We start from the raw sequence: 24,614 nt of genomic DNA, 5'->3' as shown, positions 1-24,614 counted from the left end.
TGGCCGGAGACGACGACGGCGAGCTCCAAGGCGGTGGCCGGAGTTCGGCCATGTGCGGGGTGTGGGCTGCGGCGTGCAAACGCGAAAACTAAGGCGCTAGCAAGGCACTACGCGATGCGGCAAGCATGTTGCGTAGCACGGGAGGACCAAATGGTCGCCAGAGCGACGCCGGCGACAAGCTCGAGCGGAGACGAGCTTCGGCCATGGTGGAACTATGGCCTAGAGGGTGCAAATGCGTGGGAAAGAAGAGGGGAAAGGCGGCGGAGCTCACAGGGAGGTCGATGAGCAGCTCAGTGGGCTCGGGGGCGACCGGAGCGAGGCGAATCAATGAACGGCGTCCAGCGGGTACCTAGGTTGAAGACGGCCCGATGGCGGCGATGCAGGGCCTCCGGCGAAGCGTGGCTCGATGGGGAGGGCGAGGGCGTCGCGGCGGAGCTTCTGGACATGTCAGAGAGGCGAGGGGGTGACGGAGGGCGTGACTACGGCGGTGAGACGGCGACAGGTGCGTCGGCAATGGTGCGGGAGAGGGTGAGGGGGACGAGGGGAGAGTGAGGGAGGATGAGAGGGGGACGTGGGGGTCGGCGTGGCATCCCTGGACGTCTCCAAGCGTCGGCGGAAGCAGGAGGTGGCCGGCGTGTGGCCGCGGGCGCCGGCCACGCGCTCTGTGTCCTCCTGGCGGGAGGTGGACGACGACTGGCAAGCCAGTCGGCTGGGCCAGCATAGGTAAGGCCCAGGTGGGCTTCCCTCTCTCTTTTTTTTGATTTGTTTTACTTTTTCTATTTAACTGCAACTGTTTAGCTTTATTTAAAATACTAAAACATTTCCAAAAATCCTGAAAATAATTGTGAGCTCTATTTAGAAAATTTCCAACAGGAAACATTTATTTCCAGAATTATTTGAGCATTTAAATTATTTTATAGCATTTAAATTCCCAAACTCAAATACTTATGATTTAATTCAATGACCTTCTATTGACCTAGAAAATTGTGCACCAATTTTGCCAGAGGTTCTAACCCAAGACAAAGAGGGTGAACTTTTTAGAAGGGCATTTCAGGTTCATTGAAAATAATTTTAGTAAACCCTAGTTGTTTCCAGGGGGGTGTTGGGGGTTCTGTCTTCCCCATTTCAAATTTAAGAGGAATTAAAACATGATGCACCCTCTAATGCTTGAACTAACTAGGGTGTGACATCTATGTCCATTCTGCAACTCCTGTTTTGAGTTACTAATCTTAGCAACCAAACCGGTATCAAATATCTAGGGGTTACTACGAACACTAGTAAAGTACACATCAATAACATGTATATCAAATATACCTTTGTTCACTTTGCCATCCTCCTTATCCGCCAAGTATTTGGGGTAGTCCGCTTCTAGTGACCATTCCCTTTGCAATAGAGGCACTCAGTTTCAGGCTTAGGTCCAGCTTTGGGCTTCTTCACAGGAGTGGCAACTTGCTTGCCATTCTTCTTGAAGTTACCTTTCTTTTCTTTGCCTTTTTCTTGAAACTAGTGGTCTTATTAACCATCAACACTTGATGTTCTTTCTTGATTTCCACCTTCTCGGATTTCAGCATTGCGAAGAGCTCGGGAATCGTTTTCGTCATCCCTTGCATATTATAGTTCATCATGAAGTTCTAGCATCTTGGTGATAGTGACTAGAGAACTCTGTTAATTACTATCTTATCTGGAAGATTAACTACCACTTGATCCAGGCGATTGTAGTACCCAAATATTATGAGCATATGCTCACTAGCTGAGCTATTCTCCTCCATCTTGTAGGCAAAGTACTTGTCAGAGGTCTCATAACTCTCGACATGGACATGAGTCTAAAATACCAATTTCAGCTCTTGGAACATCTCATATGCTCTGTGGCATTCAAAATGTTTCTAAAGTCCCGGTTCTAAGCCGTACATCATGGCACACTAAAATATCAAGTAGTCATCATATCAAGCTTGCAAAACGTTCATAACGTCTGCATCTGCTCCTGCAATAGGTTTGTCACCTAGCGGTGCATCAAAAACATAATTCTTCTGTGCGGCAATGAGCATAATCCTCAAATCACGGACCCAGTCCGCATCATTGCTACTATCATCTTTCAACTTTGTTTTCTCTAGGAACATATCAAAAAATATGAGCTATATCACGAGCTATTGATCTACAACATAAATATGCAAATACTATCAGGACTAAGTTCATGGTAAATTAAGTTCAATTAATCAAATTAGTTAAGAACTCCCACTTAAATAGACACCCTACAAGTCATCTAAGTGACACGTGATCCAAATCAACTAAGCCATGTCTGATCATCATGTGAGATGGGGTAGTCATGAATGGTGAACATCTCTATGTTGATCATATCTACTATATGATTCACGTTCGACCTTTCGGTCTCCAGTGTTCCAAGGCCATGTCTGTACATGCTAGGCTCGTCAAGGTTAACCCAAGTATTCCGCATGTGCAAAACTGTCTTGCACCCATTATATGTGAACGTAGAGTCTATCACACCCGATCATCACGTGGTGTCTCAACATGACGAACTGTAGCAATGGTGCATTGTCAGGGAGAACACTTTTACCATGAAATTTAGTGAATGGATCATCTTATAATGCTACTGCCATACTAAGCAAAATAAGATGCATAAAATATAAACATCACATGCAATCAAAATATGTGACATGATATGGCCATCATCATCTTGTGCTTTTGATCTCCATCTCCAAAGTATCATCATGATCTCCATCGTCACCGGCTCGACACCTTGATCTCCATCGTTGCGTCGTGGTCGTCTCGCCAACTATTGCTTCTACAACTATCGCTAACGCATAGTGATAAAGTAAAGCAATTACATGGCATTTGCATTTCATACAATAAAGAAACAACCATAAGACTCCTGCCAGTTGCCGATAACTTTTACAAAACATGATCATCTCATACAATAACGTATATCACAACATGTCTTGACCATATCACATCACAACATTCCCTGCAAAAACAAATTAGATGTCCTCTACTTTGTTGTTGCAAGTTTTACATGGATTCTACGGCCTTCTAGCAAGAACCGTTCTTACCTACGCATAAAACCACAATGGTGTTTCGTCAAGTTTACTGTTTTAACCTTCTTCAAGGACCGACCACAGTCAAATTAAATTCAACTAAGTAGGAAAAATATACACCCGCCAGCAACCTTTATGCAAAACTAGTTGCATGTCTGTCGGTGGAACCGGTCTCATGTGCGTGGATATGTAAGGTTAGTCCGGGCCGCTTCATCCCACAATACCGCCAAATCAAAATAAGACATTGGTGGTAAGCAGTATGACTATCACCACCCACAACTCTTTGTGTTCTACTCGCGCATATCATCTATGCATAGACCCGACTCATGATGCCACTGTTGGGAGTCGTTGCATGGAAAACAAAAAAAATTCTACTCACACGTAATGATCTATCCATGGAGATGCATAGCAACGAGGGGGAGAGTGTGTCTACGTAACCTCGTAGACCGTAAGCGGAAGCGTTTCTCAACGTGGTTGATGTAGTCGAACGTCTTCGCGCTTCAACTGATCAAGTACCGAATGCACGACACCTCCGCGTTCTGCACATGTTCAGCTCGGTGACTGCTACCTCTTGAGCACTGCGTTGGTTTTCCCTTGAAGAGGAAAGGGTGATGCAGCAAAGTAGCGTAAGTATTTCCCTCGGTTTTTGAGAACCAAGGTATCAATCCAGTAGGAGGCTACGCGCGAGTCCCTCGCACGTACGCAAAACAAATAAATCCTCGCAACCAACGTGATAAGGGGTTCTCAATCCCTACACGGTCACTTACGAGAGTGAGATCTGATAGATATGATAAGATAATATTTTTGGTATTTTTATGGTAAAGATGCAAAGTAAAATAAAAGGCAATGAAAATAACTAAGTGTTGGAAGATTAATATGATGGAAGATAGACCCGGGGGCCATAGGTTTCACTAGTGGCTTCTCTCAAGAGCATAAGCATTTTACGGTGGATGAACAAATTACTGTTGAGCAATTGATAGAATTGAGCATAGTTATGAGAATATATAGGTATGATCATGTATATAGGCATCACGTCCGAGACAAGTAGACCGACTCACTAGTAGAAAAAGGGTCAAATGTGAGACACATTAGTCCCGGTTTGTAACAGAACCGGCACTAATGTGTCCATTAGTGCCGGTTCCAATGGCTAGGCGGGAGGAGATCTTTAGTACCGGTTCGTGGCAAACCTTTAGCACCGGTTCGTGCCACGAACCGGTACTAATGAGAGTGGTGGTAGGATGTTGTCAGAGTGGCGCCCCTCCAGCACCTTTAGTACCGGTTCGTGCCACAAACCGGTACTAAAGGTCGTCCTATGTAAACCCTTCGTCCACTAGCACTCTGTTCTCCCCCCTTTCCACTCTCCCTCTCCTCTGTTCTTCCCTTCTTCCTCTCGAGTTCATCACAAAATTTGCCCCAAATTTGTCAAGATTTGCAGGCCCCCATCCATTCAAATGATCGCAAAGGTTAGCAACTTTGTCCTTTCATCTCTCATTGCTAGATTAGCTCTTGGATTGGTTTATATAGTGATTAATTGTGGGTTTTAGTAATTTGGGAGGAATTATATGTGTTAGTATTTGATTTATATGCAAATTGAGGTCAAAATAACACTTAGTTTGCATATGTAGGTGTGGTTTACTTAGTGCCTTCTAAATCTCCGTCGTAACCACCATCGATCGCCCGCACCGTCCCGTTGCCGGCACCACCTTGTGGTGAGCCTCTTGTTCATGAAATTTTATATAAAAAATTGATGTTTGTGTGATTTGGATATATAGTTACTCGTATAATTATCTTACCCGTGTGTTGTTTGTTATACATAGTGCCATGGTTTTGATATCCGTCCCCGCCGGCCCTCGTCCTTGTTATGATTCGGATGTGGTATATTCTCTTTTAAAACTATTTGTTGCATTTCGTGTTTATGACAAATTATGCCCATCAAGCTGACATAGATATTTGTATGTAGGAGGTAGTTGAACCGGAAATTCCAACCGACCCTATTATCGAGAGGTTAAATTTAGTTGAAAGAAAAAACAAGGATTTGAAAGAAAAATTGAAAAGAATTGAGGGGGAGAAGATGGAATTGGAGTTGCATGTTGCCGATGTCGACGATGATCACAAGATTAAGATGGAGAAAATGCGCTTGAAGATTAGAAAGATTAGAAAATATGCCATTCATAGTGAGGCTTGGTATCATTATGCTGTTGGATCAATTGTTACCTTAGTTGCGAGCTTGATCGCATTTGTTGTTGCATTTAAATTCTTTAGCTAGAGAGTTATTTGTTTGTTGCATTTAAGTGTTGTATGAACTTTATGTATTGTATTAATTTGGTGTTTTCGGTGCTGTGTATTGAAGATGAGCCGACAATGGATGTACGATGACCGATGCTCTCCCGAGTTCATTAATGGCGTGCATACTTTTCTGCTTGCGGCTGAGGAAAGCAAGCGGGCGGATGGTTTTATTCCTTGTCCATGTGCTGGCTATAAGAATGGTCACAATTACTCTACGCCAAGAACCATTCACGTCCACCTATTTGAGTCCGGTTTCATGCCCCACTATAATGTTTGGACCAAGCACGGAGAAAGAGGGGTTATGATGGAAGACAATGAAGAAGAAGAGGACGACGGCAACTATCCTGGCCATGGGTTCCCTGAATACAATGATACAACAATGAGGGAAGAAGCTGAGCCGGTAATGCGGGAAGAACCTGAGCCAGCAATGCGGGAAGAAGCTGAAGAAGAGGCATCGGATGAGCCTGTTGATGATCTAGGTCGGGCCATTGCCGATGCAAAGAGAAACTGCGCAAGTGATTTGGAGAAGAAGAAGTTACAGCGCATGTTAGAGGATCGCAAAAAACTGTCGTACCCGAATTGCGTAGGTGACAAGAAAAAGCTGAGCACCACACTGGAATTGCTGCAATGGAAGGCAGAGAATGGTGTATCTGACAAGGGATTTGGAATGTTGCTGGTAATGATAAAGAATAGGCTTCCAAAGGACAACGAATTGCCCGAGAGTACGTACGAAGCAAAGAAGGCTGTCTGCCCTCTAGGGTTAGAGGTGCAGAAGATACATGCATGCCCTAGTGATTGCATCCTCTAACGCGGTGAGTACGAGGATTTAAACACTTGCCCGGTATGCAGTGCATTGCGCTATAAGATCAGCCGCGATGACCCCGGTGATGTCGAGGGCAAGTGCCCCAGGAAGAAGATTCCTGCCAAGGTGATGTGGTATGCTCCTATAATACCACGGTTGAAACGTTTGTTCCAAAACAAAGAGCATGCCAAGGCGATGCGATGGCACAGAGAAGACCGTAAGAAAGATGGAAAGTTGAGAGTACCCGCTGACGGGTCGCAGTGGAGAAAAATTGAGAGAAAGTACGGGAAGGAGTTTGCAGATGTCGCAAGGAACGTTTGGTTTGGTCTAAGCGCAGATGGCATTAATCCTTTTGGGGAGCAGAGCAGCAACCATAGCACCTGGCCTGTGACTCTATGTTTGTATAACCTTCCTCCTTGGTTGTGCATGAAGCGGAAGTTCATTATGATGTCAGTGCTCATCCAAGGCCCTAAGCAACCCGGCAATGATATTGATGTGTACCTAAGGCCATTAGTTGAAGAACTCTTACAGCTATGGATTGGAACAGGTGTACGTGCATGGGATAAGCACATGGGGGAAGAATTCAACCTAAAGGCATTGCTATTCGTGACCATCAATGATTGGCCTGCTCTCAGTAACCTTTCAGGACAGACAAACAAGGGATACCGCGCATGCACACATTGTTTGGACGATACCGACAGTATATATTTGGCTAATTGTAAGAAGAATGTGTACCTGGGACATCGTCGATTTCTTCCGAGCAGTCATGCCGTAAGAAAGAAAGGCAAGCATTTCAAAGGTGAGGCGGATCACCAGACAAAGCCTCGCCACCGTACTGGTGTTGATGTACATGATATGGTCATGGATTTGAAGGTAGTCTTTGGAAAGGGTCCTGGAGGACAACCTATTCCGAATGACGCTGACGGACGCGCACCCATGTGGAAGAAGAAATCTATATTTTGGACCTGCCCTATTGGAAAGACCTAGAGGTCCGGTCCGCAATCGACGTGATGCACGTGACGAAGAATCTTTGCGTGACCCTGCTTGGCTTCTTGGGCGTGTATGGGAAGACAAAAGATACACCTGAGGCACGGGAGGACCAGCGACGTATGCACGGAAAAGACGGCATACATCAGGGTCATGCCAGCTACGCTCTTACCAAAGAAGAGAAGGAAATCTTTTTTGAATGCCTGCTCAGTATTAAGGTACCGTCTGGCTTCTCGTCGAATATAAAGGGAATAATAAACATGGTAGAGAAAAAAGTTCCAGAACCTAAAGTCTCATGACTGCCACATGATTATGACGCAACTGCTTCCGGTTGCATTGAGGGGGCTTCTACCGGAAAACGTTCGATTAGCCATTGTGAAGCTATGTGCATTCCTCAATGCAATCTCTCAGAAGGTAATCGATCCAGAAATCATACCGAGGTTAGAGAATGATTTGGTGCAATGTCTTGTCAGTTTTGAGTTGGTGTTCCCACCATCCTTCTTCAACATCATGACGCACGTCCTAGTTCACCTATGCGAAGAGATTAACGTTTTGGGTCCTGTATTCCTACACAATATGTTCCCCTTTGAGAGGTTCATGGGAGTTTTAAAGAAATATGTTCATAACCATGCTAGGCCAGAAGGAAGCATCTCCAAGGGCCATGAAAATGAGGAGGTCATTGAGTTTCGTATTGACTTTATTCCTGACCTTAAGCCGATTGGTGTTCCTGAATCGCGGCATAAGGGCAGACTGGATGGAAAAGGCATGCTAGGATGGGATCAAATAATATGTATGGACACGCATTCTCTAACTGAAGCACACTACACAGTTCTACAGAATTCCGCCTTGGTGGCTCCGTATATGGACGAACACAAGAATTTTCTACGCTCCAAGTACCCGGAGCGGTCTGATGACTGGATTACATGTGAACAAACCAGGAGTTTCGCCGGCTGGTTGCAGACACGTACCATGCATGACGCCTCTATTGAAGATGACCTATACTCGCTGTCCCAGTTACCATCTTCGAATATAATGACTTTCAAAGGGTACGAGATAAATGGTAATACATTTTACACGATCGCCCAAGATAAGAAGAGCACCAACCAAAATAGTGGTGTCCGCTTTGATGCAGAAACCAAGACGGGAAAGGAAACATATTATGGTTACATAGAGGAGATATGGGAACTTGACTATGGACGTGGTTTGAAGGTCCCTTTGTTTTGGTGCAAATGGGTCAATATGACACGAGGCGGGGTAACAGAAGACCCGTAGTACGGAATGACAACAATGGATCTCAACAATCTTGCGTATGCAGATGAACCATTCATCCTAGCTAATGATGTGGCACAGGTTTTCTATGTGAAGGATATGTCTACCAATCCGAGAAAAAGAAAAAGATAAGGAAGCGAATGCATCATACAATGAGCCAAAGCGCCAAATAGTTCTTTCTGGGAAGAGAAACATCGTGGGAGTGGATGACAAGACAGACATGTCAGAAGATTATGAAAAGTTTGATGAAATTGCTCCATTCACAGTGAATATTGACCCGAGCATCCAGTTAAATGATGAAGATTTTCCATGGCTACAGCGCAAAGGGACACACGCGAAGAAAAAGTTTCACACCCAAAGATCTGGGATGTGATCGGCTTCACTATCATCACTTTCTTCTGTGTTTCACACCCAGGAGGGAATCTCTGTAATAGTTAGGGTAGTTATGTGTTTTGGCATTTGAAACACGAAGAAACTTTATGTGCAATTCTTTCATGCATTTACTGATTTTTCAGCTAAATGACCCTGAAATTGAAAAGCATTTCAAATGAACTTAGAAAAGGTTGAAAGTTGGCATGGTATCATAATTTCACCCACATAGCATGTGCAAAAAAGTAGAGAGGGTTACCACAAAAAACTGGATGCACTTCGTGTACAAAATGGACAATCTCTTTCGAAGTATCAGGGTTTTGGACGAAAACTCATCCGTTACAAAGGCATTTCATTTTTTAAATAACCTAAGCATTACCAAATTGAATATAATGATAAAACACACAAATCTATTTTCAAAGTTAAGTTATTCACAAACTAGTGATTCACACAAAATTCAAATAATTCAAAATTTAAACTATTCAAATTTGAAAACTACCGGCACTAACAGAAAGTTTGTAAATTTTTGTACCTAAAGCAAAAATATTCACAAAGAAACTCAAAATACAGCAAAAACAACTAAAAATAAATAAAACAAAATAAATAAAGCAGAAAAGAAAAAAAGAAAAAAATACTAAATGAAAAAAGCCCACCTACTGGGCCACAGCGGCCTGCATACGACTAGAAACCCAAATTCTAGTTGGGCCAGGATGTAGGCCCGCTAGTCTAGTAGGCCCAACAGGGCATCGCAACAGAGGTAGGCCCAGAAGGCCTGCTTTAGAGAGGAGATTGAGACAGCAGCGGCGGCGGGGCTTATCAGCAGGTCCGAGTGCCCCTCGGCTAGCGAGGTGGGACTAAATTTCTTCGGGCCTCGCCTGGCAGCGCACACCCTTTAGTACCGGGCCGTGGCTCCAACCAGTACTAAAGGGGGGGGCCTTTAGTACCGGATGGCGCCACGACCCGGTACTAAAGGGGGTGCGGTTCCCGCCGCTTCGCCTGGCCAAAACAGACCTTTAGTACCGGTTGGTGGCTCCAACCGGTACTAAAGGTGGGTTCTATATAAGAAAACACTTCAAAAAAATTCAGTTTCTCATCTCTCCCTCTGCTTCTTTCTCCTCTGCCCCATCGCCGCCGCCCCTCGTCGCCGCCCGGCCCATCCCCGTCCTCCCGTCGTCCCCGCCCAGCCCGCCCCCGTCCCCGTCGCCGCGCCCCGCCCCGTCCTCCCGTCGTCCCCGCCCGGCCCGCCCCCGTCCCCATCGACGCGCAGCGCCCCTTCACCGCTCCCCGCCCCATCCTCCCGTCGTCCCCGCCCGGCCCGTCCCTGTCCCTGTCGTCACCGTCCGTCTCCGTCCCCGTCGCCGCCCCCCGTCGCCGTGCCTCGCCGGTGAGCTCCTGCCCCGGCCGCCATGTCCACACACACACACACACACATTGTTATAGAAATGTTAGCAATTTTTCTGTTTTTTAGTTATAGAAATATTAGAAATGTTAGTTATATAGAAATATTAGAAATGTTAGTTATATAGAAATGTTAGTTATATTAGAAATGTTAGTTATATTAGAATTGTTTTTTAGTTATAGAAATATTAGAAATGTTAGTTTTAGTTATAGAAATATTAGAAATGTTAGTTTTAGTTATAAAATTTAGAATTTGCATATATGAAATTGCAATCCATCATTTAAAAAATGTTACTTTACTTTTGCGGCATATAGTATTTGTTGTCGACGATGCCCGGCCCGCATCCTCGTCGTCGACCAATTCGCGACGACGTCCTGCTTCAGAGGACCCATGTCCGGGACTGGGCTCCGCCGGGCTGGCACTGGGAGGTGCTACCTTCAGGGGCACGACGCTTGGTGAGGAACCCGGCCCCGGATCCCGTCGTCGATCCTGATCTCCTTTGGTGGCATTCGCGTGGGCCACTTTCGGTGCGGAGGGAGCCGGCCCCGCCGGAGGTGGTACGTCACCGTGTCAGGGAGGAGGACGAGCACGTTCATCGCTACATGGCTGCTATGGACGTCAGGTTCTCCAATACCTGGCAGGTTCTTTCGGGAGATCACCCGAGCTATGATCCAGTGATGGTTCCTTCACTTTGGTTGTCCACCGCCCGCGCCTCAGGAACCGCGAGTGGCCTAGATTACTCTCTAGTATTCGATCTTTATTAGCTAGCTAGCTGGCTAGTGATGTATTCGATATATAATATTCAAGATGATTTATTCAAGATTATATACATTATTCGAGACGATGTATTCGAGATTATATGTATTATTCGAGATGACGTATTCGAGATTATATTCGATGATGCTTATTATGTACTATGATTGATTCAGTTTTGCCTTATTAATTGATTGCATCCATGCATTGTAATTTGAATATATTTCTTTTGGATTAGTTAAATAAAACCTATGGCGGACAATACCGGCCAAGAGGGAGAAGAGGCCCTGTTCAATATCATACGCAATCCTCGCGGGCCAGATGATGATCAGAATGAAGAAGATTATGACGGCTCTGGATACTAAACAACACCGGGGAGGGTGATATGATATTCGATCGTGACGACCGAATTGATGAAGTCATGAACTATGAACATGACGAAGAAAATGTTGATCTTGAAACAACAAAGACCGGCGAGGTATATTTATATTAGCAGGCATATGGTGATCATCACATGTTTCAAATGACTTGAAGATATATATTAACGATTCGATCTTTCTTCTTTCAGCCATCCGGATCGAGCAAATCTTCAGGCAGCAGGACAGTACGAGGCCCGAACAAAAAGTTGAAGGAGGGCGTAAAGTACAATATCGAGGCCATCAAACCTAATGGCGAACCATTAGCGCCTAAGAAGATTGCGGACAAGTAAATTCGTCAGTGCGGAGTTCTTGTGAAGGACCAACTCCCGATCTCCCTTCAAGAATGGAGAGAGCCAGCAAAGCCATGTCCAGATCTTACTTTTGTCGATGACAGACAAAAACTTCTGCTTTGGGAAACACTCATGGAACATTTCACCCTACCAGATCATTTCACAGATGCAGATGTGGAGAAATTCAAGGACGTTGCTCTTAGGAAGATGGCGGTTGCATTCAACAACCACAAGAATCGTGTATGGGACCAGTACGTCAAGGGAGGAAAGAAGACTCCAGTATTCAAGGGAACACTAGAGAAGCAAAGTGCTCATTGGGACGATTTCGTGAAATTCAAGGAATCGGAATTATGTAAGGAATGGTCGAGAATAAACAAGGCCAATGCCGAAAAAGAGGATAAGTTCCATAAGCTAGGGCCAGGTGGCTACGCGGTGGCAATGTCTAAGTGGGATAAGTCTGAGAAAGAGATGGAGGATGCGGGTGTCACTCTAGAAACATTGAGCTGGCCCCCCAGGTGCAGGACTTGGTTCTATGCGCATGGGGGGGGGGGGGTTGGACCCGAAGACAGGCAAAGTTTCGAAGAAGGCATGTCTGGACGGAGCCGAAGATAAGCTACTTGTTGCAATAAAAGAGGCTCGATCGGGGGTGTTCCAGCCCAACAGAGAGAACGACGAGCTTACGCGTGCCCTGGGAAATCCTGAACACCCGGGAAGAACACGAGGCAAGGGCGCTATTCCGTGGTATGAGGGGTTTTTGGACTGGAACGCCGACTAGAGAACCCATGCGAGAAAGAAGATTGTGGAGGAGTAGAAGAGGAAGATGGAGGAGGAGCAGAGGAAGCTGGACTATGAACGCCTTCAAGGCCTAGAATCAGCGCACGCGGACTTGGCAGTCAAATTCCAGTGGCAGCTGGAGCAGATCGACTCACTTAGCCAGCAAAGGGGGTCTCAGCAGCTGCAGCAGCTAGCGGATGATCCAGCATTGGATAGCACCGTCCCATCCATGCCGAGAAGCAGCATGGGTTCCGCCCCGGGTGACGCAATGCTGGATAGATACCCCGTGGATGACATCATGGAGAACACTAACTGCGAGCTACACTTCAAAATGAAGAACATATCCATGAAGGTGGCGGACGTCGTTGCTTTTACAAATCCCCCCGAGGCAACCTTCCATTACAACCCGATTCCAGCGGGCTATGCTCGTGTCTTGGTTGATGAGGTGGTGGACCAATATTCGGGGCTAGAGCTTGACATTCCTAGAGGTGACGATGAGCACACACTGGGAGAGGCCAAACATCGTATCATCATATGGAGAAAGGATTGCATCATCTTTCGAAGGCCACCAACACCGCGTCAGCCGACTCCTCGTCAAAGTCCGCCACCGAGTCAGCAGACTCCCGCTCCTCCAAGTCCACCAACGCGTCAGGCCACTCCTCCTCCTCCAAGTCCGGCAAAGCATCAAACCACTCCTCCTCCAAGTCCGGCACAGCTTCAGGCCACTCCTCCTCCTCCAAGTCCGGCAAAGCGTCAGGCCACTCCTCCTCCAAGTTCGGCACATCTTCAGGCTAGTCCTCCTCCTCCAACTCAGCCACGTCAGCCGTCTCCACCGCCTCAGCAATCACGGAAGAGAGCCGGCTCAGCTATGGTGCGTAGTGGTACAAGTCGAGGTAGTACTGGAGGTACAGGCGGAGGCAAGTGATTTCAATATGGTCCAAGCAGCCTCACGCCTCTTCCGCAGAGGCCTTACGACAAGTCCGAGGAGGAAAACGCAACCATATCAAAGGCCGAGGTGGAAGCCCATTTTGCACCGAAACTGCCACCGCCGCCAAGGGAGAAAGTGCCTGAGGAAAAGATTGACCACTTCATTCGTATGGCTAGACCACCAGCTCCCAAGCCTGTTGACACAGACTATGAGCGCCACCTCAGGAAGTTAAATCGAGCACGTCTACAGAAAGAGGCGAGCTCGAGCTCGAGCAAATCAGCTAGCAAAAGGAGCGGTAAAACCGTTCCCCAGCTGGGAGAACAGGTGGCGCAATCAACCCCCCCCCCCCGCTTGTTGTGCCAACAACACATGAGAGTACGCGCGCCCAATATTACTGTGGGCAAACTGTTAACGTTCCCGGGCTGGGCGATGTGGTAATAACCGAGGAGCATATTGAGCAGGCTGAAAGGCTCATGATCACTGTTGGACAACTCCTCGATATCGAGCCCATGTCTCCACTTAGAGAGGAGGAAATAAAACGGAAATATGTCCGGGGCCAACCTTTGGTCAAGCCAGACGAGGTCAAGAAGCTCCCAACGAGAATGTATGAATTGCATCAATGGTACATGGACATTACCAAGATTTCCAATCGATGGTCCCTTATGGTGAATGTCAATAAGGATCATTACTTCCATGAGAAAGCTATGTCCGTTGAGTATTCAGAACTATTTCAGTTATACAATAAAGACGCACTCGACAAATCTATCGTCAGTTGCTATTGTCTGTAAGTGATTTCTTTCTGTAATTTAAGTCTCAAGCTAGCTGTAGTGATCATTTTGATCAATCATTACCTATAATTATCCTCACTATATTCTTTTTTGTAGTATTATGCAGGATGAAGATGTATGAAATGAAAAAAGGTGGACGCTCTGGCATTAGGTTCATTGACCCAAATACCATTAATGAATACACATGGAAATTAGATGCATATTATGAAAAAAGTGTAGAGGAAAGCATGCTAGAGTTCTTCAAGCGCCTCAATACCAATGAAGATATACTACTTCCTTACAACTTCGAGTGAATCACACTGTCTTGTACTACAAATTCTGTTTTTGCCTACTAGCTAGCTACATGTTTTTGCTTACATATGCTTGCTTAATTAAGACATGCAAACATGTGTGCATGCAGATTTCACTGGATCTTGTTAATCATTAAAGTTGATGAAGGAACAATTGAAATACTGGACTCACTACTTAAAAAAGCAAGTGACTACACCATCTTGTTTGGGATAGTCAACAGGTAATTTCAATCATTATTAACTATATCTCGGCCTATTTAGTTCTTCATTTCCTGATATGAACTATTTAATAACCCATTTATTCATTTTCTTTGTCGGCGGGCAGGGCTTGGCCAAAGTTCATCAGGGTCACTCCAGGCCAATGGAAACGGAAGCTGAAATGGTATCGACCCAAGGTAAGTAATTAAGTAGTACTAGCTAGCTGCCATCTCTTTAATTATCATGATTGATTAATTATTATCTGATCAAATTCCATTCTTGTAAAGGCCCTGAAGCAGGAGTCGGGGAATAATCTGTGTGCATACTATGTTTGCGAGAACATTCGCACGATGGCATCCGAAAGGAGCAGATCTCAAAGACAGGACATGGTACGTTTGTCAGAACACTATTCACAATTTTTACACCATTATCGATATCTAGTCACGCAACTAATACACACGCATATTGATCTCCTTCTTAACAGTTCAGAGAGGCGCGGGAGCAGCTCCTAGCAGAGGAGCGCATAGAAGCAATTCAAGAGGAAATAGCGGGATTTTTGCTCGACCAAGTCATAGATCCCAAAGGAGAATACTATTACCCGCTACCGCCCCCATGAACCACTTCCAATTGTCATCGTGCTCCGAAGGCACCAATTAGGAGAAATTGTATATAACTAGCTAATTGTATATATATATATATATATATATAATCGGTTCTACTAGAAATTCTATTTATATATATGCATAACGTGTACAATATGTAGTATCGTAAAATACCAGCAAACGAAAAAGAATTAAATGGAAAACACAAAATTAAATGAAAAAGAAATCATAAACCCAAAAGCCCCCAACCTTTTAATACCGGTTGGTGTCACCAACCGGTACTAAAGGGCTCCCTGCCCCCGGAGCTGGCTCGTGCCACGTGGTTGCCCTTTAGCACCAGTTCGTGCTGAACCGGTACTAAAGGGGGGGGGGATTTAGTGCCCACACTTTAGTGCCGGTTACCGAACCGGCACTAAAGGGCCTTATGAACCGGTGCTATTGCCCAGTTCTGCACTAGTGACTCCTGTCTGCATCTACTTCTATTACTCCACACATCGACCGCTATCCAGCATGCATATAGAGTATTAAGTTCAAAAGAACAGAGTAACGCTTTAAGCAAGATGACATGATGTAGAGGGATAAATTCATGCAATATGATAAAAACCCCATCTTGTTATCCTCAATGGCAACAATACGTGCCTTGCTGCCCCTACTGTCACTGGGAAAGGACACCGCAAGATTGAACCCAAAGCTAAGAACTTCTCCCATTGCAAGAAAGATCAATCTAGTAGGCCAAACCAAACTGATAATTCGAAGAGACTTGCAAAGATAACCAATCATACATAAAAGAATTCAGAGAAGATTCAAATATTGTTCATAGATAAACTTGATCATAAACCCACAATTCATTGGTCTCAACAAACACACCGCAAAAGAAGATTACATCGAATAGATCTCCACAAGAGAGGGGGAGAACATTGTATGGAGATCCAAAAAGAGAGAAGAAGCCGTCTAGCTAATAACTATGGACCCGAAGGTCTGAGGTAAACTACTCACACATCATCGGACATGCTATGGTGTTGATGTAGAAGCCCTCCGCGATTGATGCCCCCTCCGGCGGAGCTCCGGAATAGGCCCCAAGATGGGATCTCACGGATACAGAAAGTTATGGCGGTGGAATTAGGGTTTTGGCTCCATATCTGATCGTTTGGGGGTACGTAGGTATATATAGGAGGAAGGAGTACGTCGGTGGAGCAACAGGGGCCCCACGAGGGTGGAGGGCGCACATGGGGGGGGGGGGTAGGCACGCCCCCCTACCTCATGGCTTCCCTGTTGGTTGCTTGACGTAGGGTCCAAGTCTCCTGGATCATGTTCGTTCCAAAAATCACGTTCCCAAAGGTTTCATTCCGTTTGGACTCTGTTTGATATTCTTTTTCTGCGAAACTCTGAAATAGGCAAAGAACAACAATTCTGGGCCGGGCCTCCGGTTAATAGGTTAGTCCTAAAAATAATATGAAAGTGAATAATAAAGCCCAATAATGTCCAAAACAGGAGATAATATAGCATGGAGCAATAAAAAATTATAGATACGTTGGAGACGTATCAGTGACGTCCCTCGCCTTCTTGATCCAGCAAGACGTCGAGGTAGTAGATGAGTTCCGTCACCATGATGGCATGGTGATGGTAATGGTGAAGTGATCCTCGCACGGCTTCGCCTAAGCACTACGAAAATATGACCAGGGGTGTAAACGGTGGAGGGGGGCGCCGCACATGGCTAAACAATTGTCTGGTTTGTGCAAGGCATCCCTCCTCATATAAATAGGTGGGAGGGAGAGCGGAGAGGCCAAGGGGTTCCCTAAGTAGGTCCGAATCCTACTTGTGGGCTCCTACCCTTGCCCCCTGATGTCTACTACGCAACTTTATTCTTGTAGACGCGTGTTGGGCCTCCAAGCGCAGAGTTTTGTAGGACAGTAGCAATTTTCCCTCAAGTGGATGACCTAAGGTTTATCAATCCGTGAGAGGTGTAGGATGAAGATGGTCTCTCTCAAACGACCCTGCAACCAAATACAAGAAATCTCTTGTGCCCCCAACACACCCAATACAATGGCAAATTGTATAGGTGCACTAGTTAGGCGAAGAGATGGTGATACAAGTGTAATATGGATGGTAGAAATATATTTTCATAATCTGAATAAATAAAAAACAGCAAGGTAGAAAATAGAAAACGGGCAGAAAAATAGTATTGCAATGCTTAAAAATAGGCCTAGGGTCCGTACTTTCGCTAGTGCAATCTCTCAACAATGCTAATATAATTGGATCATATAACCATCCCTCAAAGTGCGAAGAATAATCACTCCAAAGTTCCTATCTAGCGGAGAACATAAGAAGAAATTGTTTGTAGGGTAAGAAACCACGTCAAAGCTATTCTTTCCGATTGATCTATCCAAGAGTTCGTACTAAAATAACACCAAATAATTTTAGATTCATAATACTCAATCGAACACAAATAACCTCAAAGAGTGCCCCAACATTTCTACCGGAGAAACAAAAGAAGAGAACGTGCATCAACCCCTATGCATAGATTACTCCAATCTCACCTCAGGAATCCGCGAGTTGAATGCCAAAACATATATCAAGTGAATCAATACGTTACCCCATTGTCACCATGAGTATTCAATTGCAAGACATATATCAAGTGTTGTCAAACCCATAAAAGTATTCAATCCGATAGCAACGAAATCTCAAAGGGAAAAACTCAATTCATCACAACAATATAGAGATGGGAAAACACCATATGATCCGACTATATTAACAAAGCCCGCGATACATCAAGATTGTGACATCTCAAGAACACGAGAGAGAGAGAGCGAGAGAGAGAGAGATTAAACACATAGCTATTGGTACAAACCCTCAGCCCCGAGGGTGGACTACTCCCTCCTCATCGTGGTGGTCGCCGGGATGATGAAGATGGCCACCGGACATGATTCCCCCCTCTGGCAGGGTGCTGAAGAGGGTCTAGATTGGTTTTCGGTGGCTACAGAGCCTTGCGGAGGCGAACTTCTGATCTAGGTTAAACCCGAGGGTTTTCGGAATATTTGGGAATTTATAGTGTAAAGAGGGGGTGCGGGAGGCCACCGAGGTGGGCACAACCCACCTGGGCGCGCCTGGGCCCCCAGGTGCGCCCTGGTGGGTTGTGCCCCACTCGGGGCACCCCCTAGGTGCTGCTCTGGCCCATCAGGAGTCTTCTGGTCCATAAAAATCCACAAAAAGTTCCGCGGTGTTTGGACTCTGTTTGATATTGATTTTCTACGATGTAAAAACAAGCAAAAAACAGCAACTGGCATTGGGCACTGGGTCAATAGGTTAGTCCCAAAAAATGATATAAAGTTGCTATAAAATGATTGTAAAACATCCAAGAATGTTAATAAAATGGCATGAATACTTCATAAATTATAGATGCGTTGGAGACATATCAGCACCCCCAAGCTTAATTTCTACTCGTCCTCGTGTAGGTAAATGATAAAATAAATAATTTATGAAGTGTGAATGCTAGCAAAGTGCATAAGTTTGATCAATGATAATTTCAATCACTTTTCCTAGAATCATAACAGTCATTCTTTCTTATGAAACTTCTCATGTTAAAGTAGCAACCAATTCACATGTTAAGGTTCAAACAATGAACTCTCTTGAAACTCAACAACCTATGTTCTCAGTCACCAAGCAATTGCAATTCAACTTATTCAACAGAGTTTAAGTAAGAGCTCCACATACTCAACCATCATATAGTCTTCTATGATTGCTAACACTCACCGCATACACATGAGAAAAACGTTTCGACCAGACACATAGAAAGATAGGGGCTTATTGTTTTGCCTCCCAACATATTCACCTCAAGGGTGATGTCAACAATAATCACTCATGCTACCCATATCCAACTGGATATATATGCCTAGATCTTTCCTCACCACATGATGCTTGCCAAAAGAGAAAAATAAAAAGGAATAGAGAGAATAACTTTGACTCTTTGCATAAAAGTAAATACTGAAAGGTAAAAGATAGGCCCTTCGCATAGGGAAGCAGCGGTTGCCATGCGCTTATTTGTTTGTATGCTCAACCCCTTAGTGCAAAAGAATGTCACGTTGTATTGCCCCTTATGATAGCAACCTTTATTATGCAGTATGTCGCTTTTATTCTTTGCCATCACAAGTTCGTACAACGCTCAATTTTCTCTTACACTAAATGATCTAACACTTTTAGAAGCATTTTTTGTTGCCATATTGCACCGATGACAACTTAATTGAAGGATCTTGCTCAATCCTTAGGTAGGTATTGTGGACTCTTGAAGATAATATTTGGGTTTAAGGGTTTTTGGATGCACAAGTAGTATCTCTACTTGGTGCGGAATTTTTCTCTAGCAAGGATGGGGGGCAAGCACCACATGTTGAAGGATCTATGACAATATAACTTCTATGTGAATATGAACAAACATAAACCATTACGTTGTCTTCCTTGTCCAATGTCAACAATTTTGGCATATAATATTTTGATGGGGGCTCACAATTACAAAAGATTTCCAAGATAGTGTATTTGCATGTGAAAGTTCTCTTCCTTATACTAATTATTTATGAATTGCTTCTATGACCAATATTGTGATTGTCAATCCTCAAAAGATTTCACTTTCTAAACCCAATGTGAAGCTACCACTAGGCATGATATGATTTCAACTTCATGACATTCAATTTATTCAACAATTTACTCATAGGATATAAGTGAAGCACTAGACTAAATGACGAGCTACTCCAAAAAAGATATAAGTGAAGATCATGAGCATAATATTTATTTCTCTCAAATTAATTTAAGTGAAGCAAGAGAGAATTTATTCAAAAATACTAAAGCACACCATTCTCAAAAAGATATAAGTGAAGCACTAGAGCAATTCCATAGAAAAGAGCTTCGTTGACGGGATGTGAATACCGCTTACTTAGCCTCCCTGGCAACTATTTGAGGACTCTATTTTATTTAAAAACTTTCAGATCTACATATTTTATTAAAACAGCAATCAAAACAAAAAAATACATTCCAAGGATAGCACACATCATGTGAAGAAGCAAAAACTTAGGCTCAACCGATACTAACCGATAATTGTTGGTGAAGAAAGGTGGGATGCCTACCGGGGCATCCCCAAGCTTAGATGCTTGAGACTTCTTGAAATATTATCTTGGGGTGCCTTGGGCATCCCCAATCTTGGGCTTTTGTGTCTCCTTAATTCTTCTCATATCACGGTTTTCCTAAATCTCAAAAGCTTCATCCACACAAAACTCAACAAGAACTCATGAGATAAGTTAGTATAAACCAATGCAAAAACCTTATCATTCTCTACTGTAACAAATCACTAAAATTAGTATTCAACATTTCAAACTAAATGCCTCTCATATTTAATACTCATATCCTCAAATAGAATCATTAAACAAGCAAACATATGCAAACAATGCAAACATAACACCAATCTGCCAAAACGGTACAGTCTGTAAAGAATGCAAGAGTATGAATACTTGTTAAAATCCAAAGATTATGAAAATTTACCACACTGTAGAAAATTTATCATATCTTATTTTGCAAAAAGTTTCAACATTTTATCACATTCTGACTTTTCTAGGTAACTTTCGCAACAGCGGTAAACTTTCTGTTTTCAAACAGCAAGATGTATACTTGCAAAATAAGCATGTAAAAGGCTATCAATGCCACTTTCATTGAAATAAAATATGCAAAACATTATTCTAAATAACAGAAAGAAAATTCTTAACAAAATAAATTGAAGCTCCAAGCAAACACATATCGTGTGACGAATGAAAACATAGCTCCAAGTGAGGTTACCGATAATGTTGGAGACGAAAGAGGGGATGCCTTCCGGGGCATCCCCAAGCTTAGCTACTTGGATATTCCTTGAATATTATCTTGGGGTGCCCTGGGGCATCCCCAAGCTTAGGGTCTTGCCACTCCTTATTCTCATTGTATCGACATCTCTCCCAAAACTTGAAAACTTCAATCACACAAAACTTAACGGAACTTCGTGAGATAGGTTAGTATGATAAAGAGAAAACCATTTCACTTTTGGTAATGTCAAAGACAAGATTCATAATTGTTCTCACACAATACCTACTGTAGCATATCATTTGCACAATTTATATTGAGCAATATAAGCCATGGAAACTAGAAAACAAGCAAATTATGCATCAAAAACAGAACAGTCTGTAGTAATCTGTACTCCAACTATATTTCTGCTACTCAAAAATTCTGAAAAAATTAGGACAACCTGACCAATTTGTCTATTAATCTTGTGCAAAAAGAATCAGCATTTTATCACGCTTCTGTTAAAAGTGAAAATTGTTTTCCTGAGCGCAAAAGTTTCTGTTTTTCAGCAAGATCAAATCAACTATCACCGTAAGCCATCCCAAAGGTCTTACTTGGCACTTTATTGAAACAAAAGCAATAAAACATGATTACTACAGTAGCCTAATCATGTGAACACACAAAAATAGTAGGTAAAAGTGTTGGGTTGTCTCCCAACAAGCGCTTTTCTTTAATGCCTTTTAGCTAGGCATGATGATTCAATGATGCTCGCATAAAAGATAAGAATTGAAACATAAGGAGAGAATCATGAAGCATATAACTAGCATATTTTAGGTCTAACCCACTTCCTATGCATAGGGATTTTGTGAGCAAACAACTTATGGGAACAAGAATGATCTAGCATAGGAAGGCAAAACAAGTGCAACTTCAAAACAACCAACACATAGAGAAGAAACTTGATATTATTGAGATATGTAAGAGCATAAGTTCCTTTCTCATAATAATTTTAAGAAACATCATGAATGGATTCAACAATATAACTATCACATACAACACTCTTTTCATGATGCACAAGCATAGAGGATTTATTACTCTATGGCATACATGTCATCATAATAATCATCATAGATAGCAACTTTATTGTCATAGTCAATTGAAACCTCTTCCAAAATAGTGGGTGTATCACTAAATAAAGTCACGACCTCTCCTAATCCACTTTCATCAATGTAATCATCATAAATGGAAGGCATGCTATCATCATAATAAATTTTATTATCGAAAGTAGAGGGAATCAAAGGATCATATTCATTAAGTAAAGCATCCCCAAGCTTAGGACAAGCATTATTTCCAACAAATAAATCTTCAAACATATCATACTCATTAAACATAGCATCCCCAAGCTTGTGATTTTGCATATCATCACAATCATTCTTATCAATAGCATGGATGGCATAAATAGTATAGCAAACATTATTATCATATTCTTCCAAGCAAGTGCTAAAAAGATTTTAAAAATCATAAGGGATATCGTTGCCTTCCCAATCATAATCATTACAACAAGTGGTAGGTATCACAAAATCATACTCAATATCATCATCCTCCATCAACATATTGTTTGTATGGTACGAAACCACCTCGAAGCTATTCTTTCCGATTGATCTATCCAAGAGTTCATACTAAAATAACACCAAATAATTTCAGATTCATAATACTCAATCCAACACAAAGAACCTCAAAGAGTACCCCAAGATTTCTACCAGAGAAACAAAAGAAGAGAACGTTCATCAACCCCTATGCATAGATTACCCCAATGTCACCTCGAGAATCCACAAATTGAGTGCCAAAACATATATCAAGTGAATCAATACGATACCCCATTGTCACCACGAGTATTCAATTGCAAGACATATATCGAGTGTTCTCAAACCCATAAAAGTATTCAATCCGATAGCAATGAAATCTCAAAGGAAAAAACTCAATTCATCACAAAAAGATAGAGAGGGGAAAACACCATATGATCCGACTATATTAACAAAGCCCGCGATACATCAAGATCGTGACATCTCAAGAACGTGTGAGAGAGAGAGATTAAACACATAGCTACTGGTACAAACCCTCAGCCCTGAGGGTGGAGTACCCCCTCCTCATCGTGGTGGCCGCCGGGATGATGAAGATGGCCACCGGAGATGATTCCCCCTCCGGCAGGGTGCCGGAAAGGGTCTAGATTGGTTTTCGGTGGCTACAGAGCCTTGCGGCGGCGGAACTTCTGATCTAGTTTAATCTCGAGGGTTTTTGGAATATTTGGGAATTTATAGTGTAAAGAGGGGGTGCAGGAGGCCACCGAGGTGGGCACAACCCACCTGGGCGCGCTTGGGCCCCCAGGCGTGCCCTAGTGGGTTGTGCCCCCCTCGGGGCACCCCCAGGTGCTGCTCTGGCCCATTACGAGTCTTTTGTTCCATAAAAATATCCACAAAAAGTTTCGCGGTGTTTGGACTCCGTTTGATATTGAATTTCTATAATGTAAAAAACAAGCAAAAACAGCAACTGGCATTGGGCAGTGGGTCAATAGGCTAGTCCGTAAAAATGATAGAAAGTTGCTCTAAAATGATTGTACAACATCCAAGAATGATAATAAAATGGCATGAATACTTCATAAATTATAGATACGTTGGAGACGTATCACCCCCCCCCCCCGCCATGTTTGTCGGAGGGGGAAGAAAAGAGGGGGAAGGGGAAGGAAGGGGGAATCCTATTCCCTTTCTTTTCTTTCCTTCTTCCCCTTTCCTTATCCACCTTGGGCGGCCCATATGGGTGGCGCACCAGACCCTTGTGGCTGGTGTGTTTCCCCTCTCGGCCCATAACACCCACATATTTTGTCGGGGGTGCCGGAACCCCTTCCGGTGATCCGATATGTACCCGGTACCCTCCGGAACACTTCCGATGTTCAAATACCAATGTCCTATATATCAATCTTTACCTCGTCATGTCCATGATCTCATTCGGGACTCCGAACAACATTCGGTCACCAAATCACATTACTCATATAATACTATATCGTCATCGAACGTTAAGCGTGCGGACCCTACGGGTTCGAGAACTATGTAGACATGACCGAGACACCTCTCTGGTAAATAACCAATAGCGGAACCTAGATGCCCGTATTGGTTCCTACATATTCTACGAAGATCTTTATAGGTCGAACCGTTATGACAACATACATAATTCCCTTTGTCCATCGGTATGTTACTTGCCCGAGATTCGATCGTCGGTATCTTCATACCTAGTTCAATCTCGTTACCGGCAAGTCTCTTTACTCATTCTGTAATACATCACCTCCTAACTAATTCATTAGACTAGCTCGTTAATCAAAGATGGTTAAGTTTCCTAACCATGGGCATGAGTTGTCATTTTAAGTTTCCGATCAACACAATTCTAGCATGAATAATAAACCTTTATCATGAATAAGGAAATATAAAATAACAACTTTATTATTGCCTCTAGGGCGTATTTCCTTCATATAGGACATGCATCTTTTCCTTTGTCATCCATGCCATTGTCTCTGTCTAACATACTTGTTTCACCTGAACTCATCAAGAATCTTGTTTCAATTTGGTCTTTTA

This window comes from Triticum aestivum, chromosome 5A, assembly GCF_018294505.1.
Source record: "Triticum aestivum cultivar Chinese Spring chromosome 5A, IWGSC CS RefSeq v2.1, whole genome shotgun sequence".
Lineage (NCBI taxonomy): Eukaryota > Viridiplantae > Streptophyta > Magnoliopsida > Poales > Poaceae > Triticum > Triticum aestivum.
This window is presented reverse-complemented; position numbering follows the sequence as displayed.